The sequence below is a fragment of the Phoenix dactylifera genome, unplaced genomic scaffold, assembly GCF_009389715.1.
Source record: "Phoenix dactylifera cultivar Barhee BC4 unplaced genomic scaffold, palm_55x_up_171113_PBpolish2nd_filt_p 000237F, whole genome shotgun sequence".
In the NCBI taxonomy this organism is placed as follows: Eukaryota; Viridiplantae; Streptophyta; class Magnoliopsida; order Arecales; family Arecaceae; genus Phoenix; species Phoenix dactylifera.
In genome coordinates this window covers 528,943-554,901 of record NW_024067736.1, presented here as the reverse complement: position 1 = coordinate 554,901, position 25,959 = coordinate 528,943, and the positions used below count along the sequence as shown (strand labels likewise).

Sequence of the window (25,959 nt, the reverse complement as noted above, 5' to 3'; positions counted from 1 at the left end):
ATTTTAACATGATTCACAGAAAATATAACAGCGAGCAAGATGTACTGGATAGGTTTGAGAAACGTTACTTCATGTTCTTCAATGAGCGCCCAAATCGTCCATACATAATTCATGTGATCTTTGATATCAGTTTTATCTCAAATTTTGCTTGCGGGACTTTGAGATTAGCTTTAACCAGTTTACTACATAACAACAAGCCATTAAACCATTTTTTCCACTTGGTTGGCATCATCGAAATGTGAATCTAGCCGTGGATATGGAGACCTTTATATAAACAAACCATAGAAACGAGACTGGTTCTCTGATCTTCGAAGGATGGAATTTGAAAATAATTTAGTCTGATCAGGTCCAATTTTTTTCGTTCAGCTACTTGGCCATTGCGACAATGGCATTCTCTCAACAAGCTGGCAGTCATATTGATAAGCACAAAAGGTGCTGCCAAATCGCTGGTCATCTTCTAATGAATTAATAGCTCGAAGACAAAACAAATTGACTATGGCACATGCTCCAGATTGTGCTGCCGCTGGCCTTATGACAAGTTTGACAGTTTTGGAAAAGTTCGACACTTGAGGAAAAGCAGGTAATTTGTTTTCTCAAAACATCTACTATTATTGTTCAGATTGAGAAAGGATGCAGACAATTGCAAGCAATATACTTACTTTCATTAGCAGCGCTAAACAGAGATGGGGCTCAAGATCCCTCCTAAGGTCTTCGCTTAGATCTTTAAGGGGATTCTCTTAACCAACCCCACTAGTTTCTTGCCATCTGTATTGCTCATGAGACATAGATTCCCCTCAAATGCTCTAGACCATTCTTTTCACTCGCATTTCTTCTATTCTCACAGTGGCAGACTGCAGGTATGTCTATGGAAGCAGCACATGGTTCACTGAACTTGTCAATGTAAAAATAGCGTAAACAAAGTAATACTCTTTTTCTGTATTCACTCGAAATAAACAAATTCCATATGCAAATAAACATAACATCTATATACATATTTGTGTTCTGATGGCATAATATATACTTTCAATATATACTTTCAATCATCAAAAAATATATTGACGTTGTGAATGACATGCAGACACTTACTTGAAAGTAAACCATCCTTGCAGGTTACTAGTAAGGAACAATCCATAATTTTTGTTCAAAGCAGCACCATGCATGACCTTGGTTAAGAAATATTGAAATATAAGAGGCCCATTATTTCACAGACAGTCTCCTGAAATTTTTCGGAAGACTCATAATAGGTAGGCTCTAACCAGAACATTGAGGTGTAATTCACAAAATAGAGTATTCATGACTGCGAAAAAAAAAAGCCCTTAGTTATATGAGAACACGTGCAGTCAAAAGTCTGGGTTGTTTGTTGCAGTATCAAACTAGCATTGACCTCGGGGAAAACATGCAATACATAAAGCATAATAACTTCTAGTAACGAACAAGAAATGTTAACATCATTCAAACTTCATTTCTGCAACCAACCCATTTAATCATACCAAGACATAACAAGTTTATGCATAGGTAACCATGCTACGTCATATACATTGAAAACATGAAAACATATCCTTTAACATTCTTTGCAAACTTAAAGTGGATCATACGATAGAAGTCATCTGATAAGAAGACAAAGCATCATAGGGCATACGACCTAGGAGTCAGCAAGCTGAAGGCTGCAAAGGTAGACAAAAGATTATGAGAGAGTAACAGCAGACAACAACAAAGTGCACCATTGTCTGCAATTTTGCTAAATGTTCTGGTTGTTGCAACCCCAAAAGGGGCACGAGGGACCGCATAATTACCCATCTAATAAGGAGATATTAAAGCCAGCAAATCGCATCCATGTTGTTGGAATACCCAAAAGGAATTTATGTCGTGGGGAGATATTCAGTACTTGCTGTCCATTGTGCCCAGTAATTCAGTACACAATTTATCTTGTAAGCAAAAAGTGCATGGTGTTTAAGAAGCATATATGTAACTAAAAGTTCTTCACAACACCATCACTTTCAATGTTACAAGTTTGGTGCCGCATCTGTCAAGCACTGAATTGTAGATACAAATACAACCAAATGATAGCAAAAACAGACCAGGCAATGTAAGGTTGGATAAAGAAGAACAGAAGACTAACCTGCAAATTGCCAATAAGAAGTGAAAATATGACCAAGCCAGATATGGAAACGAACGCAGCAAATAAGCTCCCAAAAAAAATGCTTGTTTTCAGGTTTTGGCCAAGAGAACTGCAAGATAGTAACGATAGAAGTCAGCACGAAAATCAACATGCTGATATATTGCATAGGCAAAGCCATGTGAAACATTCAAAGCTAGCATGCATGGATGCATGTAGAAGTTTTATATTAAATGGCACTTTTCAAGATACTAGCATTCAACGTAGAAACATGAAGCTTATCAGCTTTCACACATCATTCTCCCCATTTAGCTCTTTCATGAACTTTTGTCGTCTATATTAAGCAAGCTGAAACTCCAAAGTGTAAACTGTTGATGAGTTTCATGTCTGCAGTTACCTTTTAGCTAGGGATATCAGTGGACTTAACTCAGGGGCGGCCCGATACATTTGGGGGCCTAAGGCGAATCCAATGAATGAGGCCTTTTTTTTTTAATAATAAATTGTTTTAATAAATATAAAATATTTAAAAAAATAATATGAAAATAGATAGCTATCAAGTACACTATTTCAACAAAGATACATGAATCTAACAAAAGTAGACAAAAAGTTTTTTCAATTTAATATAATTTTTGAATGGAAACACAGAAATGTAATTGCCGGGCCATAAAACTGATTAAATAATTGAGATAATCCTGGGCAATACTGTTTACCATGTCAAGCAAGAGCAGGATAAGAAAAGGTCATCCCGTGGCACTTCATGGTCAAGGTAAAGAAAAGAATTTGTCCAGAAAGAAGCCTCTCTATAAGAAAAAGTAGGGGCATTATGGGAAATCCACTCCATCTAATTAATAAAAGTCCCGTCCCACCATCTCCCCTTCAAGTGAGTACCCAAGCAGCAACTGCAACATCACAGCACAGCAGCCATTCAACCCCCTCCCTCCTTTTCTCTCTCTACCACCCAAGAGGGGAGAAGAAACCCAGAGGAGAAAATTAAAAGAATCTCCACCCTCCAAGAACTCAAGAAGTCCATCTCCAATCCCTCTATCTTTCTTCCCGATGGCCCAGCTGGATCAGGAGTAATGTGAGGGAAGGAAAACCAAGACTAAAACCAAAAAAGAGAAGGGATGAAAGATAAGAGTGGCTTCTGGCGTGTATCAAGCCAACCAAATCCCTCCTCCTCCTCTCTCTCTCTCCACCCAAAACAAAACTACTGTCCCCAACTTCCCAAATTGCCTCTCTGCAGGCCAGGAAACTCTCCACCTCCCTTCCATCAAGGGGGAAGACTCGTAGCCTTCCATCAAGGGGGAAGCTCCTGTTCCTGTTTTCACATGGGGCCTTTGCTTCCTTTTGGTCACGCCTCCCGGAGGCCCTCCATTGGCCTGAGGCCTTAGGCGACCGCCTCGGTCGCCTAACGCTCGGGCCGGCACTGACTTAACTGTCTAGACCATGAACCCCTACTTTGTCAGCTTCAATTTCAGATCCTTAAGAATAATAATTTGATACACAAGCAATGCACAAGAAATCTGCAAAGCTAATCAAGTCCAGTAAGCATATGAGGAATATTTAGAGAATGTTCGATTTCACCAATGTCGCTTGGATGAATTTTATGTTTCTGTCCTTCCATTGTTCAACTTTGATCAGTCACCCATGACAATTTATGTCTATCATGGTATTTGAGGTCATTTCTTCTGGGACTAAATCAAAACAGCGATGGAACTATAAGACCATGGCTCTGCTGTATGAAAATATGATAATATGTTAAACACCTGAAAAGAGTGCAATAGAATTCAAGAAAACCAGAATCTAAGGCAACAAAGGGAAAAATAGCAGGAATGCATCAAGGAATTTAGAAGATAGATTATAAGGAACTAATAAACTTTCTGAGAAACAAAGAAGTCAATGAAACAAATTTACCGAGCAAGAAGATTGGGCATCATAAGATGTTGCCAGCTGACAGTGACCGAGTAACTCTGGGTTGAAAGAAGTCGCACATACCGACAGTCTAACTAATGCAATCTAGATATAGACAAATTATGGCCGATCTATTATGAGCATCATGGAGGCAATAAAATCAAGTAATCTTTTAAGTCATAAGGGTGTTTTTGTCCACATAAATTTGGAGAATGGAGACCTTCATTTAGCAATCTGGAAGTTCAATCCAGTCATCAGGACAAACTTCTAGGTAAGTGTCTGAGGAGAACATAAGAAAGATTGTATTCAAATCGAGAGTAGAAGTCCCACAGGGATGGCGGCCTTAATTTGTTCCACCAACTTTAAAAGGACTTACCATGCTGGCCCATGACTGGCATGAGAGCAAAGCCATAATTGGGTTTTCACCACCTTGATTCTTTTGTATAAAAGTATGAAGTCTAATGTAACCATCAAAGCTATTGAATATGGCTTTTGAGAAAGAACAAAAGAAAGAGAGGAACAAAAGAACAGTGAAATTAGGATTTCATTGTGTTTAAACTTTTGGACCAACTCTGAACTCCTAGTTTTCAATGAACCCCTTGCCTTCTCATAAGCTGACAAAACCCCTCTAAAGCAATTGGCGAACCCCAAAACAAGAAAATAAATAAAATTGACAACTCTTTTTTCTAAGAATCACAAAAATATCTAGAAAAGAAACAAAAATAATGCTCTAATTAGATCATTGGTTAACTCCTAAAATGTGTCACCTAAAGCAATAAAATGACATCCATGTCCCAACATGTGCTAGGTACCCATTTTAACCCCTTCAAACCTCCTCAAAGCCAATCACACTAGTGATATGTGACCCTCAAATTCCGTCAAGGCCCTAAAAGGATAGTAAAAAATTATAGTAGTATTTTAGATACCGTTGTGGCAATTTACATACAAATGGTAAGCGTGTTGCAGAGTTGACATTTTGAGGATGTTTGGTAACATAGTTTAGTTAAAAAAATAAAAATTTTGCAATATAGCTTAGTCAAAAAAATAAAAATTGAATACACTAGCATTTGGCACAGCTGTGCACGTGAACCATTCAAGAAGAAGAAGTACAGTAATAAAGTCCATAGAAGTAAAATGACAAGAAACCAATACTAATAGTTTGGGACCATTTGGACATTAGGCTAAAAGCTACCCTGTTAAGAATAGGTCACAATTTGGGTTTAATGGTCAATTTTGAAAGAGAGAGGTAACCAAAAAAAAAGTTGGACAGAAATAGCAAGAATTCCCTTCCAAAAAACTTAAAACATGGATTGAACCCATGGTGGAGTAGAATCCAGAAATCCATCTTAAATAGATGGATAGGTCTTTCAAACTTAAACTTCAAGTGGTTAATTAAATGTTCATTTTGTAATATTCAAGATCATAAATTGAAGTGGCTCGCCCACAAGCATCTCTATAGTTCCCCACTTTCTATGCCATCAAGCTAGTAAGGGTAGTCTAACTTGCACTTATACCAAGGGCTACTACAACTAAATCCAAGGCTATTCCCCTTTTTTTATACAGTATACTTCCCAAGATGAATCCACTACCATTCATTAAGAAATCAATGCTCGTCTGATATTTTGATTTCCACAATCATTGCCACATGCATTTACCATAAACTTGCTCCATTATTTGCTTTCTTAATATTAATAATTCTAACTGTTGGCAATCCACAGCTCCCTGGAAAAAGACCAAATGTCTCTTCTCCAAAGCATCTTTCAATTTTGAACTTAGATTTCGAAGCAGGATCCAGGCTCTTGGGTTCTATTTTCCTACCCAGTGATACTGAAATCCAAAAAAAACCAAACTTATGCCAAACTACCAAATAATTTCTCTAATCTAAGCATACCAAAATTTGCAATTAGAGAATACACCAAAGGCATGTTTGGTGTTGCTTTTGCTTTGTGAGACTAGATTGTCTAGCTTCTCCAAAGGCACTTTTCTGACTTTTTCGTCTTGTAGAAGCACTTTATAGACAATGCTATCAAACACTTATTTTTTAAGAAAGTGTTTTCTTGCTTCAAAAGTCATATAGGTACTTTTTTAAGCAACACCAGAGATGCCCCAAGCACCATTAATTAGGCATTCAAATTGCATGTGACAAGAATTTCTTAATGCTTTCAGATGAAATTAAAGACAAATAAATAAAGGTTTGTGGTTCCAACTTCCATCAGAATAATGATTAACTGTTGAAGTGTGACACTAGAAGAATCCATGGTGCTAAACCCAGACAAATTAAGATGGACAAGTCTCTTTCTAAACACAGGAAAAACAATTTGGAACCTTAGACATATAACAAAAAACTAACAGTACAAGAAGCAAGTATAACTGGGAACAACAATTCCGCGGACACGTTAGGAATTTCTTTTCTTGTGTAAGATAGTAAAAATAAACAAACCAAGGCATTATATTTCTAGCTTCAATATAATGATATTCAAATAGTAATATAGTACAACCATGGCTTACATGCATAAGGTACCAGCCTATAGATAAAAATAACTAATGAAAAATCATAAAACCTTGTGCCACAATCCTCAAAATTTTGCAGCCCCCACAAAAAGCAAAAAAAACAGTTTCTACCAAAAGTTGCTTGACTGATCAACATTAGATTGAAGAGCCTGTAGGTATATCCAAAATCAAATGCTGTTGTATTTGGTGCCCCTACAGGTCAAGCAGTAGCTACGAAACCAGAGTACCAAGAGGCAGTTGAACAATTTATTTGCGATAGGCATGACTCCAGCAGGTATCTTCTCGTTCTATGGAAAGAGATACCAGATGCTCCAAGTTCTTGACAGAACTTACGATAATATTACACTAGTATCCATGAAGAGGAATGGCAAATCTTTTTCTTTTCATATTACCAAATTATAGTGTTCTTGTTGAAAATTCACTAAATTGACTGCATTATGCACCATGACGATCAAAATAACAAAAACCATTCTATATCTTGATTTCGCTTTGCAATATCTAGCTCATCAATGTGTGCAACCTTACTATGAATGGCTGCCATTAGCATGACTGCATGACCAGAAGTAGAAAGTATATAATTCATATGACCTAAAGATAATGGCATATAAATTACATTATCATGCAGTACTTCTTACCTTCTTTTATACAGCTACAGAATTAAAAAAAGGGAAAAAGCAAAAAGAAAAATTCTGTGATATCACATGTGATATGGCTATGACTAGAACGGCATATCTATATATCAGCTGTATATACCTATTATTGCCCTTCATTCTTATCTATTGTCATGCTTTTAGCAACGTTGGGGGAACTTTCTTGCCATGTCAATGTTTTCCAGTTTACCATCTCAACAAGTGTTTCATGAACATGTGATATACGTTTCCAAGTGTCCAAAAGAACCTGACAGAGGAATCTTATACAAACTAGACTAGGGGACATGTTTGTATCTTATATACGTATGTATAAATATGTATTTATGCATGCATAAAATGAATAATGAGCTAGAACTATGCTAGTTACATTCATAAAACTGACAAAATGGTTACTAATTGTGTTATTAGCATTAGAAACTTACACAAATTAGTGCCAAAAGTAGGCACATACCAATGACGGCATCATGAGTTGATGGTAGTCAAGAAGTGTCTTGAATGTCCCAAGTGTCCAACTCCAACACATTAAAAATAATGCAAAATTTTAAGTGTTCAGGTAACACTGATCTCAACTCTTAATCCCTTACAACATGGCTTCGTGGTCCCTTCATAATCTTGTTGTATATTGGGGAAAAAGATTCATAGTTGGTTACTTTGTCCCATGCTGGTTTAACTCTTCTATTATGTGCTTATTCAAATTAGTTCTTCCTAGTCCAACATGAACACACTTCAATTAATTCAATATACTCATCATCAACAAAGTCGATCCATGTATGGACCATGTCACTTGTTTAACAGTGATCTATGAAGCATAGCCAAACTCCTCTGTATAGGGGAAGGCCATATATCAATCTAATGTAAAATATAATCATGATAATTATAAAAAGATGATTTAAAAATGACAAAAAAAAAAACTTTCTGTAAACTGATCCTCACTGTCATTGCTGATAATAATTTATTTTTGATGATTTCCTTCCTTCGTACAAGTTAAAAACAGTTTGCACACCACTGCATGTATCAGAAACATATGATTTACTGGCTTATAATGTATGAAGTAAATGAATTATATGAGATTTTGATTCCAGCATATTGTCTACCTGTATAAGCATTCCTACTAGGCAATAATCACCAGGAATAAAATGAGGCTGATATGACAATAGTAACAGGCAGGAATAGTTGAAGCTAGAGGTTCCATATGTCTGACAATCAATATCCAACCAACGTCTCCTACACAAAAAACTGTCAAACCAAATCTCTAAACCAAAATTAATGATGATATATATTCAACATTGTCCGCCATAATTAATGATGATGAATTAATTGTAACAAAGAATCACATTGTTAGAAAGGAAATATTAATATTAAACAGCTGTGGAGGATATAAGTGCCAACACTTTTGGACTTATGCAGATCTTGTGAAGGAAGGGTCAGCCCCAGCCCATGCAGTTTCGGTAATTATGCCAGCAGATCTTGTGACTTCCATATACAAAGGTGTTATTCAATTAAGTTGGAGCACATACTGTAACACAACAATAAACATTAATGAGTCTTTGCATCCAACAATGCTGAGTTGCCAACCATTTCAATTTGGGCATTATGATCAATAAAACCAGCTGAAAGGACAAACCCATCAGAAAAAATCACACCATTTCTCAAGAAAACTACATGTGCATAGCATGCTCAGCTTTACCAGACAAGTAATTAAAAAAAAAAAATTACTCAACTCCTTGTGAGAAGGGAACTAGAAGGTCATTTTAATGAAAACAAAAGAAAAAATTAGATGGTGTTAAACTACCATTCCATGTAATAAATAAAAGCGTGCAATATCACAATCAACAAAAAGTAAAACCAATCCCTGCAAGAAGATAGCAACCTGCAAATCTCATGTTTGTGGAGTTGCAACATAAGTGTTTCTATGGTCGGCGGAACCGTCCTGAATTGAACGGTTTAGAGCGTACCGAGCAGTACCGGCAGCGAACCAAGACGGTTTCGGCAACGAAAACGAAAAGCCGTCGATGAAGAGGGAGAAGGAGAAGGAAAGAGGGGGAGAGAGAGAGAGAGAGCAGGGGAGGGAGAGAGGGAGAGGAAAGAAAAGAGAGGGAGGTGGAGGCCGGCCGGAGGAAGGCCGCGGAGGCCGGTCGGTGAGCCGCGCTGAGGAGGCGGAGCCCCTCCTCCGCCACCTCTGCACGTTTCGCTGACCCTCCGCCGGCCCTCCTCCCCTCTCCCTCCCTCTCTCCCCCTTCTCTCTCTCTTTTCCTCTCTCCCATTCTCTCTCTTCCCTACCTCCTCTACTATGTTGGTATGGGCAGGCACGAAACGGTATAGAGCGGACCAACCCATACCATCGGGCAACAGGTCCGGACCCCGGTTCCAGCACAACAGACCTTGAGTGTTTCCATAAGTTACTAAGAATGATTAGAAAAATTCATACCAATTTTAATAAATCCATTTGATCAAAAAAGGTCCAGCATGCTGTACAAGTAATAGATGCACCACCAAAGATGAGTCTGCTACCTGTGGGAGAGGAAGAACATCAACAGTGAAGCATGATGACAAATATTGTCTATTGAAAAAGAATCTTCAACCAAAACACACCTCCCAAAAAATCAAGATGATGGAGCAATGAAACCAGTCATTGAAATATGATATGGAGTAATAAAGGATGTCAGTGAAGGATTGCAAGGCACTTGCAGTAGTTTCCAACTTATCATCCAAATTAATGCATTTATCATCATGATTGACCACTGGGACATAAAAGAACATGGGGTCCATGGATACTGCAATCACACAAGACAGAACAAAAATTTTATTCTACCTTTGAAGGAAAGATCCTTGAGGATCAAGTACCTTCTTCCTAAACGGCATCTCTTCCAGAGAAGATTCTTTTACAGAATGATGGCAGATAATGCTGCTAGGAACTACAGAAAGTCCAGTTCAAACTCTCCAGATAAATTTAGTTACTGAATCAAAAGTATTATTTCTTCTGGAAAATAGCCTCTCAGACCTCAGGGATTGCATTGAACTCCAATCTTGGAACCTGAAAACATTGGAGTTAATGAAAATGGTCCCAAATTCCACAAAGGAGGAACTTTTAATGTTGACAGGTGTTGCCCAGAGATGGTCACCCAAGAGGGGGGTGAATTGGGTGTTTTAAAACTCTTCGGCTAATTAAAATTAAAACACACAAATATATGAAATAAGGTAATGATAGTGGGATGAGAAGAGACAATCACAAACACACGGTTTTATAGTGGTTCGGAGCTTCCACCGCTCCTACATCCACTCCCCAAAGCGCCTTTGGGTATTTCCACTATAATCCAAGATTACAGTACGGTAGTTTTGCGAGTTTACTACCCAACTCGTTGTTTTACACCGGGCTCACAACAAACCCTAAACCCCCAATTTCTCTTAGGCTTGGGACGCCTTTCCCTTGTTCCAAGTCCCTTGACTTGAACAAGCACTACAATCAAAGAGTTTACAAAAGAGAATAAAAGCTCTAAAAAGCAAATATATCAATTATGAACAATTTAACCCGGAAGAATCTTTTTGCCGTTGGAAGCGTGGGAGATGTTGATTCTTCCGATGTGGAGTGCGTAGGATCGAGTGTGAGCTTTGAATCCCGAGCGCACGAGAGCGGTTGAGCTTGAAATCACAAGAGAACCTTGAATGCACTTGATTTCTACACTTTAATGCTCTCACTCTCTTGAACTTTTCTCTCTTGAATGATTTTGCTTTTGGGTTGGTGAAGAGTTGTTGAGAACCACTTAAGAGGTCCCTTTTATAGCCCAAAAAGCAAATATAGCCGTTAGAAACAAAAAGAGAAGGATTTGAAATTCAAACCAAACCTGAAAAGCTGTCAGTCGCGTCCCAGGCGCTCCGGGGACGTCTCTGCTACAGCGAGAGACGTCTCGCCTACAGGATTTTTACTTTTTACTTTATCTGGGGTCGACTCGGCACTTTACGGGGACGTCTCGGCTTGTCTGCACTTTTTGAGTGGGGACGACTCCGCTTGTTTGGGGACGACTCCGCTTCTTTATCTTTGAAAAATATGTCCTCTGAAATTTCCTAAGAGAGTCGACTCCGCTCTTTCAGGGGACGTCTCGGCTTGTCTGCACTTTATGCATGGGGACGTCTCCGCTATCTCAGGGTCGACTCCGCTTCCTTATCACCGCAGAAACCATTCTCTGGAAAACCCTGAGAGAGCCGTCTCCGCCATCTTGGGAACGACTCGGGAAGTCTCCTTTTTGCTTGCGGGGACGACTCCGCGTACAGCGGGGACGTCTCGCGCATATCCCTTGAAAAACGTCTTTCTGCCGCCACTGAGAGAGTCGACTCCGCTACTGAGAGAGTCGACTCCGCTAACGCGGGGACGACTCGGCAGGTGTCGGGGACGTCTCCAAGTGTGCCAGTTCTTCCTGTTTGTGCCAGAGACGTCTCTGAAACTATCAGGAGACGTCTCGGCTGTCCCTGAACTTTTTCTTTAGCTCAAAATATTCTTCAATAAATTCATAAAAATTATGGGAACTTGCCTAGACATTTCTTAACAATATTCTAAGTAAAACACATGAATTTCTCAATTGAATTGTTAAGATATAATGGAATTTTACTCTAGTGTTTTGTATTCATCAAAATCCATTAGGGGGTCAACAATCTCCCCCTTTTTGATGATGACAAAACACTGAGTATATGCAAAATTTGAAATTTAAACATATACACAGTATTGATCAGATATACAAGTATAATGTTTTGATTTGAACTAGATACAATGTGCATCACTCAAATTTCCTTGTGCATAGAATTGCTCTTAAATGATTTTATCATATGAACTGAATTTGAATCAAGTTAGAATGAAATATTGATGCTGAAGATAATTGAAAGCTAGATTCTTTTTGACTCCCCCTTTCTTTTCCAGAAGGGCAATTATCTTAAAAATCAATATTCTTTAATAACCATATCCCTTACAATATTGATACCACCACTCCCCCTTTTTGTCATCAACAATGAAGGGGACAAATTATCCTTAGGTGCTTAAGACTCAATTTATAGTAGAATTCAGCATTCATTTTACTCCCCCTTTGATATTCAGGTTGTGCTCCCCCTGTTTCATATGCTTTGATAAGTTGTGCCAAATTTAAATACTTAATGTATGTTTTGAGATTCTTATGACACATCAAGAGGCACATTCATATTCACAGAAACACATCCACAGAAATGGCAATGTACACACATTTTTCAAAAAGGGATTGTATTCATGTATCATTGTGAGATTTTGAAGTCATTACATAGTCAAAAAGAAGAAATCATTACAAGTATTGATTTCTAATACAAAAGTGTTTCAAAATGGCCTAGGATTTACAAAAAGAAGATCCTACTGGATATCCATCATCGGCGTCGTTCCTCATGGTGCCTACCAGTTGTACTTTGTGCATAAGCCTTACAAGCTGCATCTATGAAACCATTGATAGAATCCATAAGGGTCTTAAAGTGATCTCCCTGTGACTTGTGGAAACCTGCCACAAGTGCTTCAAACTCTAAGGTTGCCATCTCAATTCTGCCTCTAAGTTGGGCAACTAAGGTGCCCACATTGCCATCTGGCTTTGTCAATTCTTTGAGGCTCTTGGAAATGGCCTTCAAGCTGTCCTTGAGCTCTAATGATCTGCAGGTTTCGGTGGCACCCACCCCAATTATTTGTTGCTCTTGGGCTTCAATTTGAGCTTTAATATCTTTCAGCTCTTGTCTGATGGGGGCCAGCTCCGCAGTCATCATGGATCTCATCTCCTCCCTCATCTGCTGACAAATGACAGATGCTAAGGTGTGCATCTGCTCCTCTGATAGGAAGGAGGTCCCACTAACTGGAGGAGGTGGTGGCATGGATGTGGAAGGTCCAGCTGAGCTGGAGGGAATATCAGGGATGTCCATGTGGCTAGGTGGAGGAGAGTGATGGTCAGACTCATGATGTGGGATTTCAGGCTCTATGGTTTGTGCTTTTCTTTTTGGAACCTTGACCCACGACCCATCTATCTTGTGAAATTCCATTCTTCTCATTGAGCCCTCATTATAATAGTCGGTGTTTCTTAGGGCCTTTGCAGGTTCATTTGGTGGTATGGGAACCTTGAAGTGTTTAAATATTAAGGTAAAGATCATGCCATAGGGTATACTAAACCTAGAATACCTATGACATTGGGCAATGTAATTTAGCATGAGTCTAGGGAGGTTTAGGGGGATCCCTTGTAGGATATGGTGCATTATAACTAAATCTCGCTCCGAAACAAAATCGAAGCGACCGGTTTTAGGGAATAGGACCCGATTGACAATGCTTAAAAGAAGTCTCATTTCTGCATTTAAGTCCTGGGAGTAGACAACATCAAGAGGGCCGCAGTCCTCTCTTCCTAGAATCAAGTTTAGGGCTATTTCCCTTTGGGGATGTGAGGTCGGTGCCTCACCGTCCTTAGGAATTTGTAGGACAGTGGATAGGACATCCTCATTAATTTCTACCAATGTCCCTCGGACATATGCAGTGTACCCTAAGTCCCCTAAGGCCATATCACTAAACATTTCTCTAACAAGGCCGGGGTAGGTCGAGGTTTTGAGGGTGCAAAGGTGCTCCCACCCTTGGGCTCGGAGTCTCTCTCCAATAGAGAACCCCTCATGATCTAGAAAGGAAAAATCGATGTACCTACCAGTCGTGACTGTGCGATTTGCACAGGAAATCGTCGTGGTTGGCGGAGCAACCGGAGGAGAAGGCGCGGAGGGTTCTTCCCGCCGTTCCTCACCGTCGCCCGCTACTCTAGGTCGCCTCCCACGGGTTGTCCTAGCTTTCTTTGGTGCCATGGATGCTAGGGTTTGCGATTTAGGGCAAATGGAAGCTAGGTTTTGAGGTTGAGAGCAAATGGAGGCTAGGGCTTTCCGTTTTGGTCGGGAATGAGGGAGAAAGCTCGAGTCGGCTCGAGCGATTTCGACCTATTTAAAAAGTCCTCATTCGGTCCCCGAGACGTCTCCGCGACTAAGGCGAGACGTCTCCCCTTGGGGGGACGTCTCGGCGACTTGCCAGAGACGTCTCCGGCACAAAAAAAATTCCAGACTGCATTTCCAAAATTTTTGTTTAATCACCCTAATCAATCATGATTTCTTTTGATAAACACAGAGTGAATTTGTTTGTGATCCTCCCCCTTAATATTACATCTTATAATGATTTGATAATGATTTTTAACTTATTAATGTTGAAATGAGGAATGTTTGACCAAATTTCGAATACCCATGATATAGGCTCTGAAAATATCTCTATGAAGAGTCCAAGGGAGGGTAACCATCCTCCGGAAAGTCAAACAGTTCGTCATTTAGCTTAGATGAATTTATGTTTTCACTTATGTTTGCCTTGAGGTGGATTACTAGTTCGAGTAGCAAAGCAATGCAATACAAGTTCAATTCATTTGCTAGGATCATACAAGCTCAAAGCATTCCTTAAGAAATTGAATCTATCTTTATAAAGGGGCTTTGTAAAGATATCAGCTAATTGATTTTCAGTACATACATATTCAATCACCACATCATTTTCCAGCACATGATCCCTAATAAAATGATGCCTAATCTCTATATGCTTTGACTTAGAGTGTTGGACAGGATTTTTTGTTAAGTTGATTGCACTTGTATTATCACACTTAATTGGTATATTGTCCATTTTAATACCGAAGTCTTTAAGTTGTTGCTTAATCCAAAGAACTTGGGCACAACAGCTTCCGGCTGCAATGTACTCAGCTTCAGCTGAGGACAAGGCAACTGAATTTTGTTTCTTGCTAAACCAAGAAACCAAGTTGGCACCCAAGAATTGACATGTGCCACTTGTGCTTTTTCTGTCGAGTTTGCACCCGGCAAAATCAGCATCGGAATATGCAATTAAGTTTATATCAGATTGTTTAGAGTACCATAAGCCTACATTAGATGTCCCTACTAGATATCTAAAAATTCTTTTAACAGCTTGCAAGTGTGATTCCTTAGGACATGCTTGGTATCTAGCACACATACAAACACTGAATAATATATCTGGTCTACTAGCAGTAAGGTAAAGTAAAGAGCCTATCATACCTCTGTACAATTTGCAGTCTATACTTTTACCTTTTTCATCTTTGTCAAGCTTGCAACTTGAGCCCATGGGTGTGCTGATTTCTTTTGCATCCTTCATCTTGAATTTCTCCAACATTTCTTTGATATACTTGGACTGACTGATGAAGATGCCTTCCTCTGATTGTTTTATTTGCAGCCCAAGGAAGAAGTTGAGCTCACCCATCATGCTCATTTCAAATTCTCCCTGCATAAGCTTGGCAAATTCTTGACAAAGACTATCATTAGTAGCACCAAAAATTATATCATCCACATAAATTTGTACAAGCAATAAGTCATTTCCTTTTCTTTTAATAAAGAGGGTTTTGTCCACATTTCCTCTCTTAAATTTGTTCTCAATTAGAAAATTACTTAATCTTTCATACCATGCCCTAGGAGCTTGCTTAAGTCCATACAATGCTTTATGCAATTTATACACATAATCTGGATGTAAGTGATTTTCAAAACCTGGAGGTTGTCCTATATAAACTTCCTCCATTATATAGCCATTTAAGAATGCACTTTTTACATTCATTTGATAGAGTTTAAAATCCATGAAGCATGCATATGCTAAAAGCAGTCTAATAGCCTCTAATCTAGCAACAGGAGCAAAAGTTTCATCAAAATCTATTCCTTCCTCCTGATTATATCCTTTGGCCACTAGCCTAGCTTTGTTTCTTAATACTATTCCATCTTCATCTAGTTTATTTCTATACACCCACTTGGTGCCTATAATTGAAACATTAGGGGGTCTTTTTATTAGAGTCCAAACTTCATTTCTTTCAAATTGGTTTAATTCCTCTTGCATAGCATTCATCCAATTATCATCTTTTTCAGCTTCTTCTAGTGATTTAGGCTCTATTTGTGAAACGAAAGCAAGATAATTACTAGTGTTTCTTAAAGAGGATCTAGTTCTTATACCTTGTGAAGGATCACCAAGGATTAGATCCTTTGGATGACCATGTGCATACCTCCATTCTTTAGGAAGATCTTGATTTTTTGATGGAGGTTGACCTTCTTCATCTTGCTGATTTGTATCTTCCTTGACCTCATCCTCATGTTGTTTGTCTTGTATGGAGAATTCCTTCATTCGGTCTTCAAGTATACCTGCATCACCATCTTCTTCTTTTCTAGAAGAATCTCCATTAGTTTCATCAAAAACAACGTGAATAGATTCTTCAACAACGAGAGTTCTCTTGTTGAAGACCCTGTATGCTCTACTAGATGAGGAATAACCTAAGAAGATCCCCTCATCTGATTTAGCACTAAATTTACTGAGATTGTCCTTTCCATTGTTTAAAATAAAGCATCGACAACCGAAAACATGAAAATAACTTATATTTGGTTTCTTACTTTTTATCAACTCATAAGGTGTTTTCTTTAAGATGGATCTAACTAAAGCACGATTTAAAATATAACATGAGGTATTTATTGCTTCAGCCCAAAAATACTTTGGTAGATCCGATTCGCACAACATGGTACGAGCCATATCTGCTAGTGTGCGATTCTTCCTTTCTACCACCCCGTTTTGTTGAGGTGTCCTAGGTGCCGAGAAGTTGTGATTGATACCATTTTCTTCACAAAATTTTTCAAAATACTGATTTTCAAACTCGGTACCATGATCACTCCTAATTGCTTTTAGTTTAAGATTGAGTTCATTCGAAACTCTATTATGAAACTTAATAAAAGCGGGAAAGGACTCATCTTTATGTGCAAGAAATGAAACCCATGTAAAACGTGAAAAATCATCAACAATTACAAGACCAAATTTCTTACCCCCTAGACTAGCAGTTCTAGTGGGTCCAAACAAATCCATGTGAATTAGTTCTAAGGGTTTTGATGTTGAAACTATGTTCTTAGACTTAAAGGAACTTCTTGTTTGTTTCCCTAATTGACATGCAGCACAAATTTTATTCTTTTCAAAGTCTATTTTTGGTAGCCCTTTGACTAGATCCTTTGTAATTAATTTAGAGATTAAATCCATGCTAGCATGCCCTAACCTACGATGCCATAACCAACTAGTCTCATTGACTTTGGGATTCATGGCTACAAGACATTGGCCATCCTTCATGATGAGATCATCAAGATCTACCATGTAAACATTTCCATGCCTATGTCCTGTGAGTATGATCTCATTATCAATTGGACTACTAATTATGCATAGTGACGATTCAAATGACACTTTAAAGCCCTTGTCACAAAATTGACTTATACTTAATAAATTATGTTTTAGTCCATTAACTAACAATACATTATCAATAAATGAGGAGGGTGATATGGAGATTTTACCAACACCAATAATTCGTCCTTTAGCATTGTCTCCAAATGTGACTAATCCTCCTTCTTTTGATTCCAAGGTGACGAGGAGACTCTTGTCACCGGTCATATGCCTTGAGCAACCGCTATCAAGATACCACATTCTCTTTTTATTTCTGGCTGCAAGGCATACCTGCAAAATGATCATGTGAAGCTCTTAGGTACCCAAGTTTTCTTGGGTCCTTCGTGGTTAGTGTGGTTGGTTCCCTTAGGCACCCATACTTTAGTTATGTTTTTGGCTTTCACAAATGTACTCTTGTTAGTTTGGATTTTTCTTTGAATACAAGAGTAGGCTTTATGTCCATTCTTTCCACAATGAAAGCATGTAGGTTTTTCAGTTTTTACATCTTTTGCTTTTACAAAGAAATTCTTTAGATACTTTTGTTGTTTATTAGTTTTATATCCTAATCCGGCTTTATTGAAAACAGCTCTTTGATTTGAAAGAATGAGATTTAATTTTTCAGAGCTTTGTGTGAATTTTTCAACAATTGGTTTGTACTTATGTACCTCATTCTTGAGATTCAAATTTTCTTTAACTAGTTCTTCCTTATCTTTTTTAAGAGATTCAACATTTTGTGCAAGTGAGGTATTATTATCGAATAGGGATTTTACTTGTAGATTTAATTCCTTAATTAGTGTATTTGCCTTTTCATTTTCAATGTTAAGTTTTGAGTTTTTGATTTCTAGGTCAATAGTGTTAATATTTTTAATGCTCTCCTTTTTATTTAATAGATTTTCAATATCTTCCTTTAGTTTTTGATTAGAGGCTTTTAATTCTTTATTCTTTGCTCCTAACATACCACAATCACCCATAAGTTCTTGAAAAGCCTCATATAATTCTTCTAAAGTAAAATTTATAGTTGGGTTTTAACATACCTCATCGTCTTCAAACGCCATGAAGCACAAATTGGCGGTCTCTTCCTTTTCTTCCTCGGAGGATGATGTGTCACTATCATCCCATGTTGCCTTTAATGCCTTCTTCTTCTCCTTTCCAAAATACTTCTTTTGTTGAGGGCATTTGGAACGAACGTGTCCCGGTCTCTTGCAATCATAGCATATGATTGGGTCTCTTTCTTTTTCCTTTTCTTTTTCCCAATCATTTCTCCCTCCAAATTTCTTTCTTGGGAAAGGTTTCTTTCTTCTCATGAATTTCTTAAATTTTCTTACTATCAAGCCCAAGTCCTCATCTTGGCTTTCTTCTTCACTCTCACTACTCTCTTCTTCACACACACTTGAAGTAGCTTTGAGTGCGATTGTCCTTTTCTTCGGCAACTCTTCTTCATATTGCTTCATTGTGAGCTCATGCGTCATCAATGAGCCCAGTAGTTGTTCTAATCCCAAAGTGTTGAGGTCTTTGGCTTCTACGATCGCCGTGACCTTTGCTTCCCATGCTTTCGGCAAAGACCTGAGAATTTTACTCACAAGTTCCGGGTTAGTATAAGATTTACCCAAACTCTTTAGACCATTAATTATATCGGTAAAGCGAGTAAACATGCATGTGATGGTTTCATTAGGTTCCATCTTAAACAATTCATATTTGTGAACTAGAATGTTCACTTTGGACTCTTTGACTTGATTTGTACCCTCATGGGTAACTTCAAGCCTATCCCATATTTCCTTGGCGGAACTACATGTAGAGACTCTATTGAACTCATTTACATCTAAAGAACAAAATAGTGAGTTCATGGCTCTAGAATTGAGTTGAGCCATCCTATCATCATTCTCATCCCAATCCTCCTCAGGTTTGGGAACTCGAATGCCATTAACCACATGTGATGGTTCTTGTGGTCCCTTGACTATAACCCTCCACAAGGCATAGTCTTGTGCTTGAATGAAGATTTTCATTCTAGTCTTCCAATAGGTATAATTTGTCCCATTGAAGAGTGGAGGTCTATTGGTTGCTTGCCCCTCGGCAGGAACATTGTTAAAGAGTGTTCCCATCTAGATCTTTGGCTAAGACGGTTAGGTCTTTCAAGAAATACACAGAGCACCTGCTCTGATACCACTTGTTGCCCAGAGATGGTCACCCAAGAGGGGGGTGAATTGGGTGTTTTAAAACTCTTCGGCTAATTAAAATTAAAACACACAAATATATGAAATAAGGTAATGATAGTGGGATGAGAAGAGACAATCACAAACACACGGTTTTATAGTGGTTCGGAGCTTCCACCGCTCCTACATCCACTCCCCAAAGCGCCTTTGGGTATTTCCACTATAATCCAAGATTACAGTACGGTAGTTTTGCGAGTTTACTACCCAACTCGTTGTTTTACACCGGGCTCACAACAAACCCTAAACCCCCAATTTCTCTTAGGCTTGGGACGCCTTTCCCTTGTTCCAAGTCCCTTGACTTGAACAAGCACTACAATCAAAGAGTTTACAAAAGAGAATAAAAGCTCTAAAAAGCAAATATATCAATTATGAACAATTTAACCCGGAAGAATCTTTTTGCCGTTGGAAGCGTGGGAGATGTTGATTCTTCCGATGTGGAGTGCGTAGGATCGAGTGTGAGCTTTGAATCCCGAGCGCACGAGAGCGGTTGAGCTTGAAATCACAAGAGAACCTTGAATGCACTTGATTTCTACACTTTAATGCTCTCACTCTCTTGAACTTTTCTCTCTTGAATGATTTTGCTTTTGGGTTGGTGAAGAGTTGTTGAGAACCACTTAAGAGGTCCCTTTTATAGCCCAAAAAGCAAATATAGCCGTTAGAAACAAAAAGAGAAGGATTTGAAATTCAAACCAAACCTGAAAAGCTGTCAGTCGCGTCCCAGGCGCTCCGGGGACGTCTCTGCTACAGCGAGAGACGTCTCGCCTATAGGATTTTTACTTTTTACTTTATCTGGGGTCGACTCGGCACTTTACGGGGACGTCTCGGCTTGTCTGCACTTTTTGAGTGGGGACGACTCCGCTTGTTTGGGGACGACTCCGCTTCTTTATCTTTGAAAAATATGTCCTCTGGAATTCCCTGAGAGAGTCGACTCCGCTCTTTCAGGGGACGTCTCGGCTTGTCTGCACTTTATGCATGGGGACGTCTCCGCTATCTCAGGGTCGACTCCGCTTCCTTATCACCGCAGAAACCATTCTCTGGAAAACCCTGAGAGAGCCGTCTCCGCCATCTTGGGGACGACTCGGGAAGTCTCCTTTTTGCTTGCGGGGACGACTCCGCGTACAGCGGGGACGTCTCGCGCATATCCCTTGAAAAACGTCTTTCTGCCGCCACTGAGAGAGTCGACTCCGCTACTGAGAGAGTCGACTCCGCTAACGCGGGGACGACTCGGTAGGTGTCGGGGACGTCTCCAAGTGTGCCAGTTCTTCCTGTTTGTGCCAGAAACGTCTCTGAAACTATCAGGAGACGTCTCGGCTGTCCCTGAACTTTTTCTTTAGCTCAAAATATTCTTCAATAAATTCATAAAAATTATGGGAACTTGCCTAGACATTTCTTAACAATATTCTAAGTAAAACACATGAATTTCTCAATTGAATTGTTAAGATATAATGGAATTTTACTCTAGTGTTTTGTATTCATCAAAATCCATTAGGGGGTCAACAACAGGGCTTCAAAAATTTTACATCCATCAATTTATAGATGAGCACATGACATCTGCACTGCAAAATTCTTACAGGTAAAAATCATCTGATACAAAGGTATGGAAACAACAAGAATCCTTTTTCTTTTAAGTGGAGGAATGGATCATGATAATATAGTAATTGGCTGCAACATCCACAAAAGGATAATACATAATACACAAATATGTACTTATATCTGCATGTGGTAAAAACTAACCCAGGCTGTGTGAAATGCACCCATGCTAGCTCAGAACATTACGAACCATATTAATCTTTCACTTTACTTTCACTGGCACATTTCATGTGAAAAAATACTGTTAATGAGGAGGATCATGAACATGCATGCTGCATAACTATATTTGTAAAATAAACCGAGCGAAACAGCTAACTAATTTGGAACTTGGTAAGATACAAGAAAATTTTATATTTAATAAATAATAGACATGTTTAAAAGTTGTTTTTAATTTGTTTTTAAGTGTATTGAAGGAATAATCCCAGAACCTTTTGGTTGGAAGCACCATTGTCAACTAACCAAGCTGTGGGAATTGCATGACATTAGTTATTTCTGAACAGCATATGGTCAAAATATTTGTATAAAGTCAGAAATAATGTGATTGTAATTGACAGTGAGAGTGCAAGCAGCAACTCGTCCACCCAAATGCTTGTCATTTGGGTTCTAGATGTTTTAGTTTCTAGATGTTTGTCAATCATAAATACTTTTTCCTTATCATCACAAGACAGGGTGAAATGGCATACATTGTTTAATCAAACAGCTATATGAAACGACTATAAAATTGTTCTAGAAAAGTTTAAGAATTATAAGAGAACAATTTTTTCCAATGAAAGGATGGTAAATTCATCAATAAGAGAATGATATAAATATAGGCAAAAGCATGACATGCAAGGTGAAGCTGGGAACCATTTAAAATCTGGGAATGATATGTCTACTCTGGTAAAAACACCAATTAGCTGAAGCTGGGAACTATTTAAAATCTTTGCAAGGTAAACAATGATGACTCAAAACAAACCACAGCATTGGATGGAGAAGAGGGTCTAGAAGAAAATTAAACAATATCCTTTAGATAAAGATGATGACCCCCATGCTCTCTAGATAATATAAGAAAACAGATGCAATGCATTAACAGTTTGGCTTTATTTTTCACCTTTTCAACTTGACATGTTTCCTCTTATGTATTTTATAAGATGTCCTCTCCCAAAACACAAAGGAAAAAAAAACTCCAAGCCACTTTGCCTCTTAGGTGAACAGGCTCAACATCCATATAGCTCCAAGTGATCAATGCAGATCAAAAGCAGCCTGATCCAGAATTTCATCCTGGAAGGGCTAACATTCCAAATCCAAGCTCCACCACATCAAGAATATGGATCTGGTAATATCTGGAGAAGATTTAATTTTGGGGAATCAGGTCAGATTGCTATAGATTCGGGCTTGATTTTTTTTTTCAATTTTCAGAAAACAAGCTCTATTCAATATTAGTTTTAAACAGCAATTTGACATTTGTTTCATTATTAAAAAAAAAAGGGGTCCAGAATTAGGTTCGATTTTCAGTTCTCCATCAGTAACCCTAAGCATACTCCTGGGGCAGATCCTTCCCTTGAGAAAAAGCCTTACCTATATTAAAAAAAATTCTTCCTTTTGTGGTCCCCCCAACTTCCTGCATGAAAAGGCACAAAGAGTGCCACTTGTATCCTCAGTAAAGCCAGTATATAGCCTGTGTATCTACTAACAGAGATAACATGTAAACATAAAGAGAGAAGTAAATACCCAAATCTATGTATATGCAGAAAAGACTTGAGCTGCACCACAGTTCAGGGTATTATGTAGTAGACTAATGATGTATAGAAACAAGATAGGCACACAGGAAAAATCACATAATTTACCCCTAATTTTGCAGTATGGTAAAAATAATTGCATGAAGAGTATGCAAGGAAGACGCTTGATTCATAAAATAAGTAGCGTTGTCCAAGGATATTCATAAGCTAGAGTTTGGAGTAGATTAATAGATGAGATAGGAAAAAAAACTTCTTAATAATTAAACAACATGATTGTTAAATACATTATGAAAAATTTATGGAAAGCACATGAAATTCTGACTGTCTAATCTACTCTAACTATGAGTTTTCTCCCATTACAAACACTAAGTTTCACCTTCAACCTACCTATTAGCTTGAACTTCACTTGGAAGTATACATGAAGTAGTGGCAAAAATTAAAAACCAATATGTATGAATTGGTTTAACTGCCAATTAAAACTCAAATTTAGTTTGGAAATCATTTTTCAAGACTAAGTTTTCACATGTTGTTCCAAGAAGTTTCGTCCCAACAGTTTAAAAAATGTTTCTAGCCACTAACCTACATCACTCTCAAAAATGGTGACAAATTTCTAGACAAAGTAAATCTAGGCAAAAAAGGGTGGAAGGCCAACTTGCAGGTAGGGACCTATCTTATTTGTCATATGATGCAATTTAATGCAACTTCAGGGTTCAACAGACTTGGACAGCATCTAAACAAAGATGGAATAAGGAAATATGCAAACCTGTATGGAGAATAGACCTCATAAATCACCAAAAGGAGCTAGTAGCCAACCACACATTAAGTATTTCCAAAGCATTATGAATAATGAGTGGCTCCTTTCTTTCACTTTTTTTTGTCACTTATCATCCAAAGTCCCAAACCACTACAGGAAATACTGGGTAAGGGTCAAGCAAATGAAAGATACGTGGTAACATTTAAAACATAAGAAAGAAGTCTAACCTCACAAATTTCTCTCTAAGGTGATTCATGACTCATTTAATTTCAAAATGCTGTGTACTGATGAGAGTCAACCTCTGGACTTTAAAATGTCATTATAATATTCCACATCCCTCGTATAATCTAATTAACATCAGAAAGTTCTATTGCCACGTAACAAGTCTCCTTCCTTTAGTAGAAACTACAGCATAGAGTAACAGCTAAACAATATGAAAAAACTGTAAGACACAAAGAAACAGCACAGAGCAACTCAACAAGACTACAAATAAATAAATAAACAATAAACAATGACAATCTTTTAGAATCTATATGACATCCCACTTTTAGTATTCCAAGCTACATGATGAGAGTTCCCATAGTATGTGGCATTGCAATGTGCAATTATCCACATCAATGAGTCAAATATATAGAATAGAGGAGGTAAAAAAATGTCACACCAGTAACTGTCATGGGTCATCTAAATTGGAAAGAACATGGGATGGATTATAGAAGCTCTTTCTTATTTGAGTAGATATGTCGGTCCTATCTATAAACGAAAAGAAAATTTCAAATTATTATTGATCTTTTATGGCACATCTAGTTAGAAGGCATCAAATTTCTAGTCAAGCAACCACTGAACATTCTTCAATGGGAAACTACATAGAACAATACCAGATTGCATAAGATTAGCCTATTACGATCTTCAAACGTGCCGACAAAATCAAGAATCAGATTGACAAGAAAATACCTGCAAGGTTCAATCTTTTGAGGTTTGCATTTGTTATGATTTTAGATTTTTTTCTTTTTTCCTTTTGTGTGTGTATGTTTGTGTCTGCATGCCAAGATATTAGCATGTTTGATTTAACAGCTACATCTATCAGCTATGTCATTTCCACCTTTTCCTTCTTGTCTTGTCTTAGATAAGTCAATAATTAAGTCTTATAGCATCTTCCCCAATTGTTTCATGTGCTGTCATCCCTTACTGAGACATCTAAAAGCTTACAAGAAATAAACAAATAAAAAAATCACTGGGGTCACATTCATAACTTTAGTTGTTTATAGGGTTCTGAAAAAAGAAAGCACTGTGATCGAACAGTTTAACCATGCAATATGAACAGAAACAGAGCAATTTCCCAGCTTGGGTAAGAATAGTGCTGAACTTTAACAGAACCATCGAGGTAGTTCTTAATCCACACAAAATCAATTTTCAGCACTATTCTTATTAGTTATTAGTTTCTGGTTAAAGTTCAAACTATTGAAATAGCTCTTAATTCAAAAGCAATAAGTTATTAGTTAATAGTGCTGTTAACCATTGAACCTCACCACAGTAAGAAGAAGAACAAGTTTGATATCAACAAAATCAATGGCAAGAAAGACATCTTTTTTTGCTTATTAGTTACATCTTCTTCGAGCAGGATATCTATATGAACAAACTTATTGTTCTGTTATTTGCCATGTTCGGAAACTTACAAAAAAAAAAAAAAAAAAATCTTTTTACTGCGCAGTTACTAGCTCAAAACAAGCAGCAAAGTTGGAAACTTTTTTTAACACGAAAAAAGGATCAAGAACCAGGTTCTTGAAATTATCATGACGAGACGAACTTCTTAATCCACACAAAAGAGAAAAAAGAAACCAGAAAAAGAGAGGAAACAAGAAAATATTTGCCAAAACAAGAAGCACCATTGCCCGGCAATATTGAATCTTTACCCAAAACATGAAGAGAAAAGAAATCTAGAATCCAAGAACTCGTAAATTGAATCAAAGAGAAGCTTTTACAAACCAGAAGACGAATTCTTGGAAGAAACCCTAACAGAAGAAAAAGATAACTGCTAACTTCGCCTCGTCGACATGCAGGTGCGTCTCTTTATCGGTTCCCATTTCTCCATTCTTGGACTACTAAAAATTTGCGAAACTTCTTGGTTTCTTCTTCGTCGCCGGGGTCTCAGGGTTTTGTGGAAGGGTCGAAAAGAAGAATCCACAAAGAGCAGTTAAAGGGAGGGGGTGGGGGAGAGAGAGAGGAGGAGGAGGGGGAGGGGGAGGGTTT

At 38.1% G+C, this 25,959-nt stretch overlaps 2 long non-coding RNA genes across 28 annotated transcripts; one reads left to right on the top strand and one right to left on the bottom strand.

The window, feature by feature from the left end:
• Positions 1 to 25,959, bottom strand: LOC103723429. 27 transcript variants are annotated; one of them, XR_005507615.1, is made up of 12 exons: positions 25,696 to 25,948; positions 22,798 to 22,840; positions 22,331 to 22,562; positions 9,781 to 10,222; positions 9,617 to 9,699; positions 8,283 to 8,704; positions 8,122 to 8,193; positions 7,640 to 7,893; positions 2,120 to 2,228; positions 1,087 to 1,297; positions 660 to 886; positions 1 to 565 (listed from the first exon to the last, which is right to left on the bottom strand). It is a non-coding gene; the product is annotated as an uncharacterized LOC103723429 (long non-coding RNA). The 27 variants fall into 27 exon arrangements; XR_005507634.1 differs by lacking the exon at positions 7,640 to 7,893 and having other exon boundaries at positions 8,283 to 8,424; positions 8,578 to 8,704; XR_005507635.1 differs by lacking the exon at positions 7,640 to 7,893 and having other exon boundaries at positions 8,283 to 8,412; positions 8,578 to 8,704.
• Positions 10,113 to 22,047, top strand: LOC120105227. The gene is made up of 2 exons (XR_005507639.1): positions 10,113 to 10,289; positions 21,154 to 22,047. It is a non-coding gene; the product is annotated as an uncharacterized LOC120105227 (long non-coding RNA).